The 13,041-nt window shown below is 43.4% G+C and overlaps 1 protein-coding gene across 1 annotated transcript in view; it reads left to right on the forward strand.

The window, feature by feature from the left end:
- Positions 1 to 223: 223 nt before the first annotated feature.
- Positions 224 to 13,041, forward strand: part of PAK3 (p21 (RAC1) activated kinase 3) — a 310,761-nt gene continuing 297,943 nt past the window's right edge. Inside the window, exon 1 of the mRNA XM_077480375.1 lies at positions 224 to 403. The gene's annotated coding sequence lies outside the window, so the exon portion shown is untranslated. The remainder of the gene's footprint in view (positions 404 to 13,041) is intronic.

Raw genomic sequence — 13,041 nt, forward strand, 5'->3', positions numbered from 1 at the left:
TTGGGCTTTTATTGGCCTGCACTTTCTATATTCTATAACAGATTGGTTTTACAGAATAAGGAAGCATAATACAGTCATATGATGGCACTGCTAACGTGGAAATGTATTTTAGTGTGACATGGAAGTTGGTAAAGAGGAACCCCATAGATGTGAGGAGACATTGAGGGAAGGAAGGAGGGAGGTGAGCGGAGGCAGCAGCCTTTCTGTCATCACACTGAGCTGGAAGGATCACTTCCGCCTGGCTGCAGGAACAAGAAGCGGGAGCATCTCTGACTGGAAGATCAGCAGCGGCTCCTTGTCTGTGTCATGGAGAGCAGATGAGCCATTGAAGGGCTGAGCACACACCATTGGAGAGTCTCATACAGTGCGAGCACCGACAGGAGGAGAGCACACACTCCGCGAGGTAAGGGGCGATGGTGACATTGAAGCATCCTCTGGGGAGAACACCTTCTCTATCTGCAGTCATTTCTACTAGGCAGGTGACTCCTTTTCAAGCCAGACATGCATGGACACGTGTGTGTTATTGTGGACACAGCTGGAGCTCTGCAGCAACGATGTACTGTGTGGTCACATTCATTGTGATGATGGATCTGCTCAGTGCTAGGAGTGGGGATGGATCATTGTGGGGAGCTGTGTCCCCGGGATCTGCTCAGTGACAGGACTGGGAATGGGTGGATCATTATGGGGAGCAGTGATCCCAGTATCTGCTCAGTAAAAAGAGTAGGGATGGATCCTTGTGGGAAGCGGTGATCCCAGGATCTGCTCAGTGATAGGAGTAGGGATGGGTCATTGATCCCAGGATCTGCTCAGTGATAGGAGTAGGGATGGGTCATTGATCCCAGGATCTGCTCAGTGATAGGAGTAGGGATGGATCATTGTTGGGAGCAGTGATCATAGGAACTGCTCAGTAAAAGGAGGAGGGATGGATCATTGTGGGGAGCAGTGTCCCCAGGATCTGCCCAGTGATAGGGGTAGGGATGTGGATCATAGTGGGGAGCAGTGATCCCAGGATCTGCTCAGTGACAGGACTGGGGGTGGGTGGAGCATTGTGGGGAGCAGTGATCCCAGGATCTGCTCAGAGAAGGGACTAGGCATGGATGGATCATTGTGGGGAGCAGTGTCCCCAGGATCTGCCCAGTGATAGGAGTAGAGATGGGGATCATAGTGGGGAGCTGTGATCCCAGGATCTGCTCAGTGATAGGGTTAGGGATGGATGTCATTCTGGGGAGCAGTGCACCCAGGATCTGCTCAGTGATAGGGTTAGGGATGGATGTCATTCTGGGGAGCAGTGCACCCAGGATCTGCTCAGTGGTAGGGATGGATGTCATTCTGGGGAGCTGTGATCCCAGGATCTGCTCAGTGATAGGGGTAGGGATGTGGATCATAGTGGGGAGCTGTAATCCCAGGATCTGCTCAGTGATAGGGGTAGGGATGTGGATCATAGTGGGGAGCTGTGATCCCAGGATCTGCTCAGTGATAGGGGTAGGGATGTGGATCATAGTGGGGAGCTGTGATCCCAGGATCTGCTCAGTGATAGGGGTAGGGATGTGGATCATAGTGGGGAGCTGTGATCCCAGGATCTGCTCAGTGATAGGGGTAGGGATGTGGATCATAGTGGGGAGCTGTGATCCCAGGATCTGCTCAGTGATAGGGGTAGGGATGTGGATCATAGTGGGGAGCTGTGATCCCAGGATCTGCTCAGTGATAGGGTAGGGATGGATGTCATTCTGGGGAGCAGTGCACCCAGGATCTGCTCAGTGATAGGGGTAGGGATGTGGATCATAGTGGGGAGCTGTGATCCCAGGATCTGCTCAGTGATAGGGGTAGGGATGGATGTCATTCTGTGGAGCAGTGCACCCAGGATCTGCTCAGTGACAAGAATAGGAATGGATGGTGCATTGATTACTGTATGTTGTCAGGGGGCTGCAGTGCAGTGAAGGGGTTAATAGAAGATGCATGGCTGGAGGAGATGGAGTGGAGGATTTTGTGAATGGATCTGTGACTACACCTGATCCTTTGTCCTTCCACCTGGCTCGTGTCTGGGCTGTTGCACCACATAGGTACGAACCTGCCTTTCGCTATGGACTGATGAGGATCACCATGACGTGATCTGCACCAGCAGCTCTGTGTTAAGATGAATATGTCATCATGGAGTCAATTATATATGTGTGTGTAAGGGAAGACATGAGGGCCAGCTGCATCCACGGATTGGCTAGGCTGGCGGCACTTGCCATTGGTCTGGAGGAGGGGGGGGGGTGGACTGATGGACTTGGTTGCAGGGGAGAAATTCACAATGGCTTGGGCTGGTGAAAAATGAAGACTTTGGATCATCACAGTTCTAAGAGTAGCGAGAAAAACTTTCTGCTGCAACATCCTTCTTTCTTTATTTTTTTTTTTTAGAGAAGTAACAATGTCTGAGGTTTTGATGGTTGCATGGTGACACAATATCCTCTGCATTGGCAAAGTATAATATTTGTTTTGCTTATTTAAAAAAAAAAAAAAAAAAAAAATGTATATATTATATATTTCTCTCTAATTTCCATTTATTGGAGAACTACAAGCCTAAGAATGCCTGGTTGCTGTAAGGGAACCCGAGAGAGATATGTGGAGGCTTCCATTGTTGAGCTCTCCTCGTGAAAATACTATTTGCCTGGCTGTTATGCTGACCATCTATAGTTTGTGTCACTGACCTGGAACACCTACAGAGATAAGGATTTCTGACTCCTGGTTTTATTCAGCATGGCTGAGTAAATAGGAAGGGATATGTTTTATAAAGGACCCATAAGCACTATTGTCAGTTTTGTGCCTGGCTATAAACTCTGGACGGTTGCTAATTATTGTGCTTAAAAAACAAACAAAGAAATTCTTGTTTTGTAAATATTTCCATACATGTTAATGTGTTGCTCTTCTCTATTGGTTTACCCCACATAGGTCTTATATGTACCTGTATAACTGTACTGGGGAAATGTATATTTTAGCCTTGTGGTGGGGCTTCCCTGCATTGCAAAAAAACCTTCTCTTCTTCATCTCGCAGTCACACTCTGATGTCATCACATACAATGCAGGACCAGCAGTCCTGAATTGTAAATGAGGACACAGACAGGCTGGCCACAACCCAGATTGACATAAGGTAGAGTTTGGTATCAGCTGCCAAGAAAGTGAGAGAAAAGGTAAGTAAAACTGCTTTTAAAGTTAATTAAGTGATTCTAAACTCTAAAGGGTTTTTTTTTTTTTTTTTTTTTTTTTAATTTTTAATTTTTTTTTTACCTTAATGAATCCAATGCATTAAAGCAGAGCTCCACCCAAAAGGGGGACACATCACAGGTCCCAGATGACTGGCGGACAAGCCGCAAGCTGTCACAGCGGGGTGCCCACAGTTGAGATGCCGGCTGCTGACTTTTAATAGACATAGAAAAAAAACTTTCACTGCCTGTTTCCCTGACCTCTCTCCCTAACATTTACCTAAGTCCTGTATTGATTGTGTGCTGTGCCCATCTGCAGTTCTTCTCTGCACTCGCCCTGCTCTCGGGGTAGCAGTGTGAGTCATTGGCTGCTGCTCTCAATTCAGTCCTGAGAGGAGGTAGTGAGAGTGGGATGTGTGGCTGAGCTGCACTGTGTGTGTGTGTCTATGTATGCACACAGCCCACCTTTAAAAGCGCACCTGCAGGTGTGTCCCTATAAAAAAACAGCTTGCTATGGTGGCACCCACAGAAGAGGCGACCAGGAGAGCTCTGGCAGAGGACCACAAAAGAGGGAGAATACCATTGCACAAGGCAGACAAGTATAACTTCCTTTCATTAAAAAAAAAAAAAAAAAAAAAAAAAAAAAACTTAAATTGATACTAAAGTCTCGTGTTTTTTTTTTTTTTAAATAAAAAAATAATAAACATGTTATACTTGCCTGCCCTGTTGTAGTGGTTTTGCACTAAGCAGCCCAGGTCCTCCTTCTCGGGTCCCTCTTTGGCACTCCTGGCCCCTCCCTCCTGTTGGGTGTCCCCACAGCAAGTAGCTTGCTATGGGGGCACCCATAGATTTAGGTAAATCTTCCTGACCCCCCCCCCCCCCCCCAAAGTCCAGTTGAAGGGATGCAGAGGCAGACAGAGGTTAAAGCTGAACTCTTGGATAACAAATTATGTCTCATTAAATTCGTCATGTGTATTCTTACTTGAATCTCGGTGTGTTTTGTGTAATTCTTCCAGATCTGTGCAGTAATCCAGTGTGGAAATTTACCTCCTGTGCAGGAGCCTCCTATAACAAAGACCGGTCACTGCTCCTTGTGCAGGGTAACTGGTTATGTCTCTGCTCCTCTAATACACTTTTCTGCAGGTGTTCTGTCAAAATAGTTTTAACAGAACAGCAGCTAAGGATGAAAAAAGTTGTCGCCGCCTTGGAGGCGCGACATGTTGTTTGTTAGTAGGTGGCGGACTGACAATGTCTGCTCATAATATCGTACACTGTGGTGTATAAGCTGCAGGTGTTGTGTCAAGACAGCAAACTTGTCGTAATCTGCAATTACTGATACTGGAGAGTAACCGGAAAGTGACGTGATTGGAGATTTCGAGGAGTTGGCTATTTTGACAGAACACAGGCAGCCTGTAGTGGGTGGAGCCTGATGGGTCCTTCCCACAAAACTGCTCTGTGCACAGGCTATGCTTATATGCCTATGATGTCACTGCTACTTTTACAAGGCTATATCTGGGTTTGCAAATGCATTTGGTAGTTTTTATATCCTACGTGGTTATTGAGGAATATATTGTTCTTAAAGCTGGAGCTCATATTTACTAACAATATGTACATAAGGAAGAGTAGGGATAATCAGAGAGGGATCACTTTGGCACAGCTGGCTAGTTTAAATGTCTTTCAATAACGGAAAACCAAGAATTTCTTTTTTTAATGTGTTATTTGCAAGAAATGTTTTAGAATGTATGACAGTGTGCAAAGGTTTAAGTTGTCACAATGGGTCGCCCCCCCCCCCATAGCATCTTATGTTAAATATTCATACACTGTATATATTGGTCACTAGGATAGCATATTGCAGGTTATTATATTTCTCATTGTCTTACTGCATTAGGGCTCCCTGGGGTCACAGGTAGTCAGAGCAGACTACACAGTGCAAATATAAGTTTTAAATCCAGATGACATTTTTTAAATGTCCTATGCTTAGGGCCGGTTCACACAGGGGCGACCCGTCAGGCGACTTAGCCGCCTGACAAGTCGCGTCATGCAATGGAACCGCTCTAATCGGAGCGACTCAAGTCACTCCGACTTAGAAAAAGGTTCCTGTACGACTTTTGGGGCGACTTGCATTTACTTCTATACAGAAGTCATTTCACAAGCCGTCGCTAAAGTCGGATCCCGGTCGCCTGAGGCAGTCGCGCTGCAAGTTGTGCTGCCTCAGTGTGAATGGGCTCTTAGTCTGTGTAATTATGCTAGTAGTATCTACATTTGTCATCTTATGCCGCGTACACACGACCAAACTTAGGTCCGACAGACTTTCGACGGAGTTCTGACAGAGTTCTGACGGACTTTCCGAATGAACGGACTTGGCCACACACAATCACACCAAAGTCCGACGGGTTCGAATGTGATGACGTACGACCGGACTAGAATAAGGAAGTTCATAGCCAGTAGCCAATAGCTGCCCTCGCATCGGTTTTTGTCCGTCGGACTAGCGCACACACACGAGCGGATTTCTCGGTAGGAACTGGGTCCGGCGGAGTTCTGATGGAAAAATTTGAAACATGTTCCATTTCTAAAGTCTGTCAGACTTTTGCAAATCAAAAGTCCGCTGCAGCCCACACACGATCGAATAGTCTGCCAGAATTGTTCCGTCGGACCTTTGATGTTGAAAAGTCCGCTCGTGTGTACGCGGCATAAGTGAATGGAACCCACCAGGATTTTACCTGGCGCCCATTGTTTGTTTGGGATGATTTGTTACACTAGGAAGTCACACTTGGTGACATAAAACCGTACTGTGTAAAGCAGTGAATGGGTTAAGCCAGGCTGACACACAGGTTGCTGTAGAGACCTTCCTTGTGTGAGCTGCCATTGTTTCAATTGGTTGTCTGGAATGAATGTGCTCACGGGGGACATAGGGAAGGATAGGAAAGTTATTGCCCAATGTTTGCAGACACCGCAGGTGATACTGTATTTATAAATTGCAATGCCACTTTAACAGATTGTATGTTTTTATAAGTGAAACGACAAAGTAGTCTACAAAGCAGAACAATATATTAAGGCCTTTGCAAAGGGTACTGATCTTCCTGGCAGAAAGTTCCTGAGTAAAAATGAGTATGGTCTGTATAGTGGTGCGTTTTTAACACAGCCCAGTGCGGTTTTAGTGTGTGTTTTTTTTTTTTTTTTTTTTCACTATGCTAGGGTTCAGTGCGTTTTTGATGCATTTTTTTTATGTGTTCCAGAGCATTCCTGTGTATTTTTGATGTGTTTTACTGCGTTCCAGTAGAGTCCAGTGCAGGAAAAATGCAGCATGTTCTACTTTTTATTTTTTTTGGGAACTCTGAGTGATTATGCAGCCTCCTCAGATTTCAGTGCTGTGTGCTGTAGGAAGTCCTGATAACAACAGATAGACAAGCACAGAGAGTGTGCCTTAAATCAGGGGAGATCTGGGCATGCTCAGTGATGTAATTTAAAAGAACAAAAAGGATTACAACAATACTAAGCAAGTAAGAAGATATCTACAAGCAGTGTTCATTTGGGTTTTTTTTTTTGTATGCTGATTTACATAGGACAAAGGTGTGGGGGAGAGTTTACAACCACTTTAAATCACCATCTGTGAGTATTAGTAAACTGAGCTACACAGTATTTGTAAAATAGACTAGTGGTTTGTATATGTGCTTTTGTAACAGGTGCTCCCCCTTTTTTTTTTTTTTTTTTTTTTTTACCGCCGCCTGACCAACCGCCACAGTTATACTGCGGCAAGTTGGCTCCCCTGCGCGAACAGTCGAAGCTATATGTTGGCTCGCTGGTTCAGGATAGTAGGTGCGTGCGCACTGCCCCTGCACAGCGGGGGGGGGGGGGGGTGCCGGTGTTCGTGGCCGACTGTCGTGATGACGGCCAGCCGCAAGCGATTGTGAGCAGGAGAGACAGAACAGGGACGAGTATGTGTAAACACACACTTCCCTGTTCTGTTCTGACAGGAGTGACAGATCGTGTGTTCCTATTGGCTAGGAATCACGATTCCGAATCGCAAAAAGTGCTCTGGTCAGCAAGGGGGTAAACTCTTCTGAAGTGCTCTGACAATTTATGGATTATTTTTATTTTTTTTTCAAATCGATTTTTATTGAGTTTTAAATTTTGACAATAATGTAAGTTACATATCCAGTAAATCCAGATACATTATATAGTATCAGAGTTTGTTGTTTTGGTGTCCATTTGTCAGCTAGAAAATAGTCAATCCGTGTGTACGAATTATTATGCTTGTGGGAGAAAAAGGCGTAGTTTCGTTCTGTGGTGTGATGACATCTCCAGATGTCATATAGGTTGTTGTTCCTTTTTATGAAGGTGTTCATAGGAGATGTGAGCCTGGAAGTGCGGGAAGAAGTGTCTATCTTGTTGTCAGGTACTATGTTGAAGTCCCCACAAATAATAAAACATGCTTGGCGAAATTTTTCAAGCTTTTTTTTTTTTTTTTATCAGTTTGGATAGGAATTTGATTTGGCCGGTGTTGGGGGGGGTATAGACTTTGACAATGCTATATCTGGTTTTGTCCAGGGTACAGTCCAATGCCAGGTATCTTCCTTCATCATTTATCATGCTATTGTGTAGCGTGAAGGTGATGGTGTTTCTAATCGCTATCATGACCCCATTTTTCGTATTTGGGCCTGAAGATTTGAAGATGTGGGTGAATTGGCGATTGGCGCAGTAAGGCTCGGCTGATAGATATCGTTTTTTTTTTTTTTTTTTTTTTTTTTTATAGTGCGTCTCTTGGAGACATAGGACGTCACATTTGGAGTCATTAGCAGTTTTCCACATAGAGGACCTTTTTGGCTGGGTGGTTGAGCCCTTTTGGTGTTGAGCAAAAGAAATTTTGGCATCTTGTGTAACTTGTGTAGGTGTTAAATACAGTGGCGGTACTCACGGTTGGAAGGAAGTTCTGTGAGATTTCTTAGGGTACCTTGATGTGGGTTCCTGAGTTTGCTGCATGCAGGAGGGGGTGATCCGGATGAGGTAAGGGTGAGAGGAGGAAGGTAGCTTAAAACAATTAGTTAAATTTCAAACAAACCATAGGAGAACGGTGCATAACTCCTGCTTCTAACAGCCTGATGACCCCAGGCTGTGTTAACTGAACGGGGTAAGAGTTTGTGGTATAAGCTGCAACAAACAAGGCATCCGACCGGATGATGTGAAATGCATATTTTGAATTCACATTGCCTACTAGCCTGCTTTAGCGTGCAGTAGGTGGATTATTAGGTTAGGAAGGTTGTGGGGCTCCTCTGTGGGCATTGGTCATTGCTTCAGGTGCTTCTAGGATAATATCCCATTGTTTGAGGAGTTTTAGACCTTCTTGGACTGTAGTGATGATGTGTTTTGGTTCCATTTTTGGTGACAATGAGTTTGGTTGGGAAGCCCCACTGGTATGGGATTTTGTGGTTATTTAGTGGCTTGGTGATGGTGTTTAGCTGTCTGCGTAGTTGGCGAGTGAACTGTGACAGGTCCGCAAAAAGCTGTAGGTTGTTGAATGGTTCGGGTAGGTTACTCAGGTGTTTGGTTTTAAATAGGAATTGGTCCTTTTGTGTGGAAAAAAAAAAGTGGATCCTCATTAACACATCTCTGGGTATAGCTGCCGCTAGATGTGGTGGTTTGGGAATGCGGTATATGTGGTCAATTATGGTCTCCATTGGTGACAGATCCGGCAGTATAGTGGTGATCATCTTTCTGGCATATGTGTTGAGGTCATGTGGTAAAATGGTTTCTGGTATACCTCTGATTTTGACGTTATTACGTCTGGACCTGTCCTCTAGGTCTGCCATTTTGGCTTTTATCCATTGTTGTTCATCGTGTGTGTGTGTGTGTGTGTGGGGGGGGGGGGGGGGGGGTCTTGTGCATCTACAAGATCATTGACAGTTTCAGTCATATCACCCATGTGATTTTCATTGTGTTGGATTTTGTTTCCCATAAAGTGTACATGGGATGAAAATGAATGCTATCTCAGTATGCAGGGAGTTTTGTAAGGAGATGAGCATCTCCTTTTATAGTAGTGTCCAGTACAGGTTGGTCTGATGTGGTATAGGCTGCTATAGCAGATGGCTGAGGTGGTGTAATGAGGGATACAGGGCTTACCTCTGCACCGAGTCCCGCTGAATCCAGTCGCATCCTCGCTATTGCTGGCTGAGGAGGAATAGTGTGTGGAAGACTCAGATGAATGCTGGTAAGGTGTTATTTATTTGCCATCTGCATCAGGGAGGTCTGTGTAAGCAGATGCTTCTTGTGCAGGGCCGCGGGCGCCATCTTGGATTCCTGTGTCTGACGGCAGTGTGAAGTAGTCTGTCAGCTTCTTCAGCAGCCTGTACTCCTTCCTTTTGCTGTTTGGCTAAGACATTGCTGGGTCCTGAGGCAGTGTCTCTGTGGATTTAGGGTGTGGTGGGAGCAGTCGGAGCGGCGATGTTTCCGTTATTCGTTCCGGCTGGTGCAGGAGCTGAGGGTTCATCTTGCCCGCCGGTTAGCCAAACTTATCCCTGTTTTTAGAGTTTTAAAAACCTGCATACAGTTTAGGTCACATTCTGTTTTGCAATCATTTTTTCAGTTTTTATTCATGGGCCCTTTTATGCAAAACAACGATAGCGCAGTACATATTAATGTGCAATGGTAATTGCGGCACTGTCCATCCTTGAGCTTACTAGAGAAATATCTTTGGTCTGCTTTCTGCAGGCTGGCCATACATTTTGGATAACATGATTTGTAAAACTCTTTTATGGGATTTTGACGGCAACCCAAAAAAACTTTTTTTGAAATACTGTTTATATAAAAAACTTTTAAAACAAAATCTCTAAAATTACAAAAAAAATAAATAAAATAAAAAAAAAACACACAGGGCTATATTCTGGCCAGAAATCCAGTATACACGTCAATGCATATGATACTTTGTAATGTTACGTATCTCTTCTTTTTTGTAGAGTTTGATATTCGGCATATAATTTGCTTGGGCATTGTGCATCCAACGTGTTTCTAGATTTATTAATCTCTTCCTCAGGGATAATCAGATGCCTTTCTGAAATATCAAAAAAGGGCTTTCAATGATGTACAATATCATCAAAATGAATTCAAACAATTCCATCACAATATACTTACAAGTTTATCAAGATATATTACCACTTCTTATAGTGTCTGCCTGTATCAACCTCCACTTGCTTGTGAACAGGGGTGATTCCATGCAAGGATCATAAATCTCCGATATCAGGGAAAGGAACTTATCATAAATCAACCTTAAAAAAACTAATTAAAAAAAAAAAATCTCTCAAAGAATAGATTCTATTGATGATACAGAAAACAGAATCAAAGAGGGGGGAAAAAAAAAAAAAGGAAAAACACCAAAGTGTGTGTGTGTGTGTGTGTGTGTGTGTAATATATTATATTATATTTATATTATAAATTATAGGCAAGTACTGATAGCACTTTGTTCACTCAAGCCAAGGCTGTGTACATCTCTCCTAGCTCATCTCACATGGTTGTGTCCATTCTGGGCAATCTATCCCCCTCCCCTCCTTCTTTTTTTTTTTTTTCTTTTGCGTTTTGCTGCTTTCTGTTTCATTAATAGAATCTATTCTTAAAGAGATTTTTTTTATTTTTTTATTTAATGTTAATTTATGACAAGTCCCCTTTCCCTGATATGGGAGATTTATGATCCTTGCACGGAATCACCCCTATTCATAAGCAAGTGGAGGTTGATATAGGTAGACACTATGAGAAGTGGTAATATATCATAAATATATTATATGATAAACTTGTAAGTATATTGTGATGGAATTGTTTGAATACGTTTTGATGATATTGTACAGATATTATTGCAAGCCCTATTTTTGATATTTCAGAAAGGCATCCGGAAGAGATTAACTAATACATTTTGAAACGTTTTGGATGCCCAAGCAAATTATCTGCTGAATATCAAACTCTGCAAAGGGATATGTAACATTGCAAAGCATCAACCTCATATGTATAGGAATGGTGGCAACCACTTCCCTAAAGTAGAGTGAACAAATACTAGAAACAATAGATTTTTAGATAACATTCATAGAATGGGCAACAATCCTGCGTCATTGGGAATAACAGATGCCTGGTAGCCAACTGCCCTTGCAGGAAACGTGATTGGACAGGTCTGAAAACATCACATAGGCACTATTGTTTCTTCTTTAAGCAGCATTTAGGAAAGTATATCTGCCCCGACCTTCTCCACTCTGAATAGACAGGAACACGTAGCCTTGGTTGATATTTGGCCCTGGTTCAAACCTGTGTGATTTGATGCAATTTTCTAGAAGAGCTTTAATGCTCGACATGAGGATTCCCGTTGTATGTTATGGTGCCTGCTCACATCTGAGCACCATGCCACTTGAAGCTTGTCGCTCATTTTTGGGGCAAAGTCATAGGTTCTTTGATCATTAAAAAAAAAAAAAATGCTCAAGCCTGAAATCGTTCAAATAAAAGTTTCAAAAACGCTTGAAGAAGAGTGAACCTAGGCTAGAGTATATCATATATCTAAATACAGAATATACATTTAAAATCAGGAAAAAAGGAACCACCTATGTAGGATGTAGCAATGTATATTCTTTCTATATTTGGACACGTTGTAAGTACACTAGGATACCATGGAATTTCGGTAGTTCCTTCTTGCTATTTCTTTAAACACTAACATTATTATTATTATTATTAATAATAAATATATATTATAAAAAAAAAAAATTATTATTATTTTTTTTTTTTTTTTAAACAAGTCGCAGTTTGGTGTGTGTGTGTGTGCGTGTTTTATGTTCATTGATAGGATGTGGGTGTCATACGAAGGATTTGTAGCAAAAGTCTAATTTCACATTTATCTATGGAAATACTTGCAGAGATAGATGATTCAGGACAAGAGACTGTGCATAAATGCCGGACTACACTTCTAAGACCCCTTTCACACCAGGGCGTTTTGCAGGTGCTATAGCGTTAGAAATAGCGCCTGCAATCCGCCCTAAAAAAGCTGCACCATTGTCTGTAGTGTGAAAGCCCCGAGGGTTTTCTTACTACCGCGGTGCACTGGCAGGAAAAAGTCCTGCCAGCAGCTTTTTTGGAGCGGTGAAGGAGCGGTGTGTTTACAGCTCCTCTACTGCTGCTCCCCATTGAAATCAATGGGGCAGCGCTGTATTACCACCGGCAAAATGCCACTATTGCGGCGTATTGCCGGCGGTTTTAACCCTTTCTCGGCCGCTAGCGGGGGGGTAAAAGCGCCCCGCTAGCGGCCGAAATGCGCCGCAAATCCGGCGGTAAAACGCTGCTAAAAATAGCGGCGTTTTACCGCCCACGCTCTAGGCGGTGTGGTGTGAAAGGGGTCTAAGTGTATAGCCACCTTGCAATATTAAACCCAAAAGCAGATATTTATTATATTGCAGCTTACCAATTCTTAGATATGATGGCTGCATTTGTCTTCTTTCGGTTTTCATTCTTTCTTTTATTTTCACCTGTTGGTCCTGTCCTGCAGATATAGCAGTTAGAGGGTTGAGACGACCCATTTAACACTGAGGTCAGTGCTTGCAATGATCAGCTTTTATTTGTTTATGTAAAACTTTTATCCCAAATGGGGAAAAAAAAAAACTGTTGCTGTAAGAGCTCTTTCACACTGCCAGAGCCCAGGCTATTTTTAGCGGTGCTTTACCGTCATTTTTGCATTGCTTCACCGCCACTAGCGGGGCACTTTTAACCCCCACTAGTGGCCAAAAAAGGGGTTAAAACTGCCCACAAAGCACCACTGCCCATTGATTTTAATGGGCAGGGGAGCTGTAAAAGCAGTGAAAAGAAGCTGCTTGTAGGACTTTTTTTTTTTTTTTTTTTTTTT

The sequence above is a fragment of the Lithobates pipiens genome, unplaced genomic scaffold (genome assembly GCF_037356315.1).
Source record: "Lithobates pipiens isolate NorthernLeopardFrog02 unplaced genomic scaffold, aLitPip1_a1.2 Scaffold_1, whole genome shotgun sequence".
NCBI lineage: Eukaryota > Metazoa > Chordata > Amphibia > Anura > Ranidae > Lithobates > Lithobates pipiens.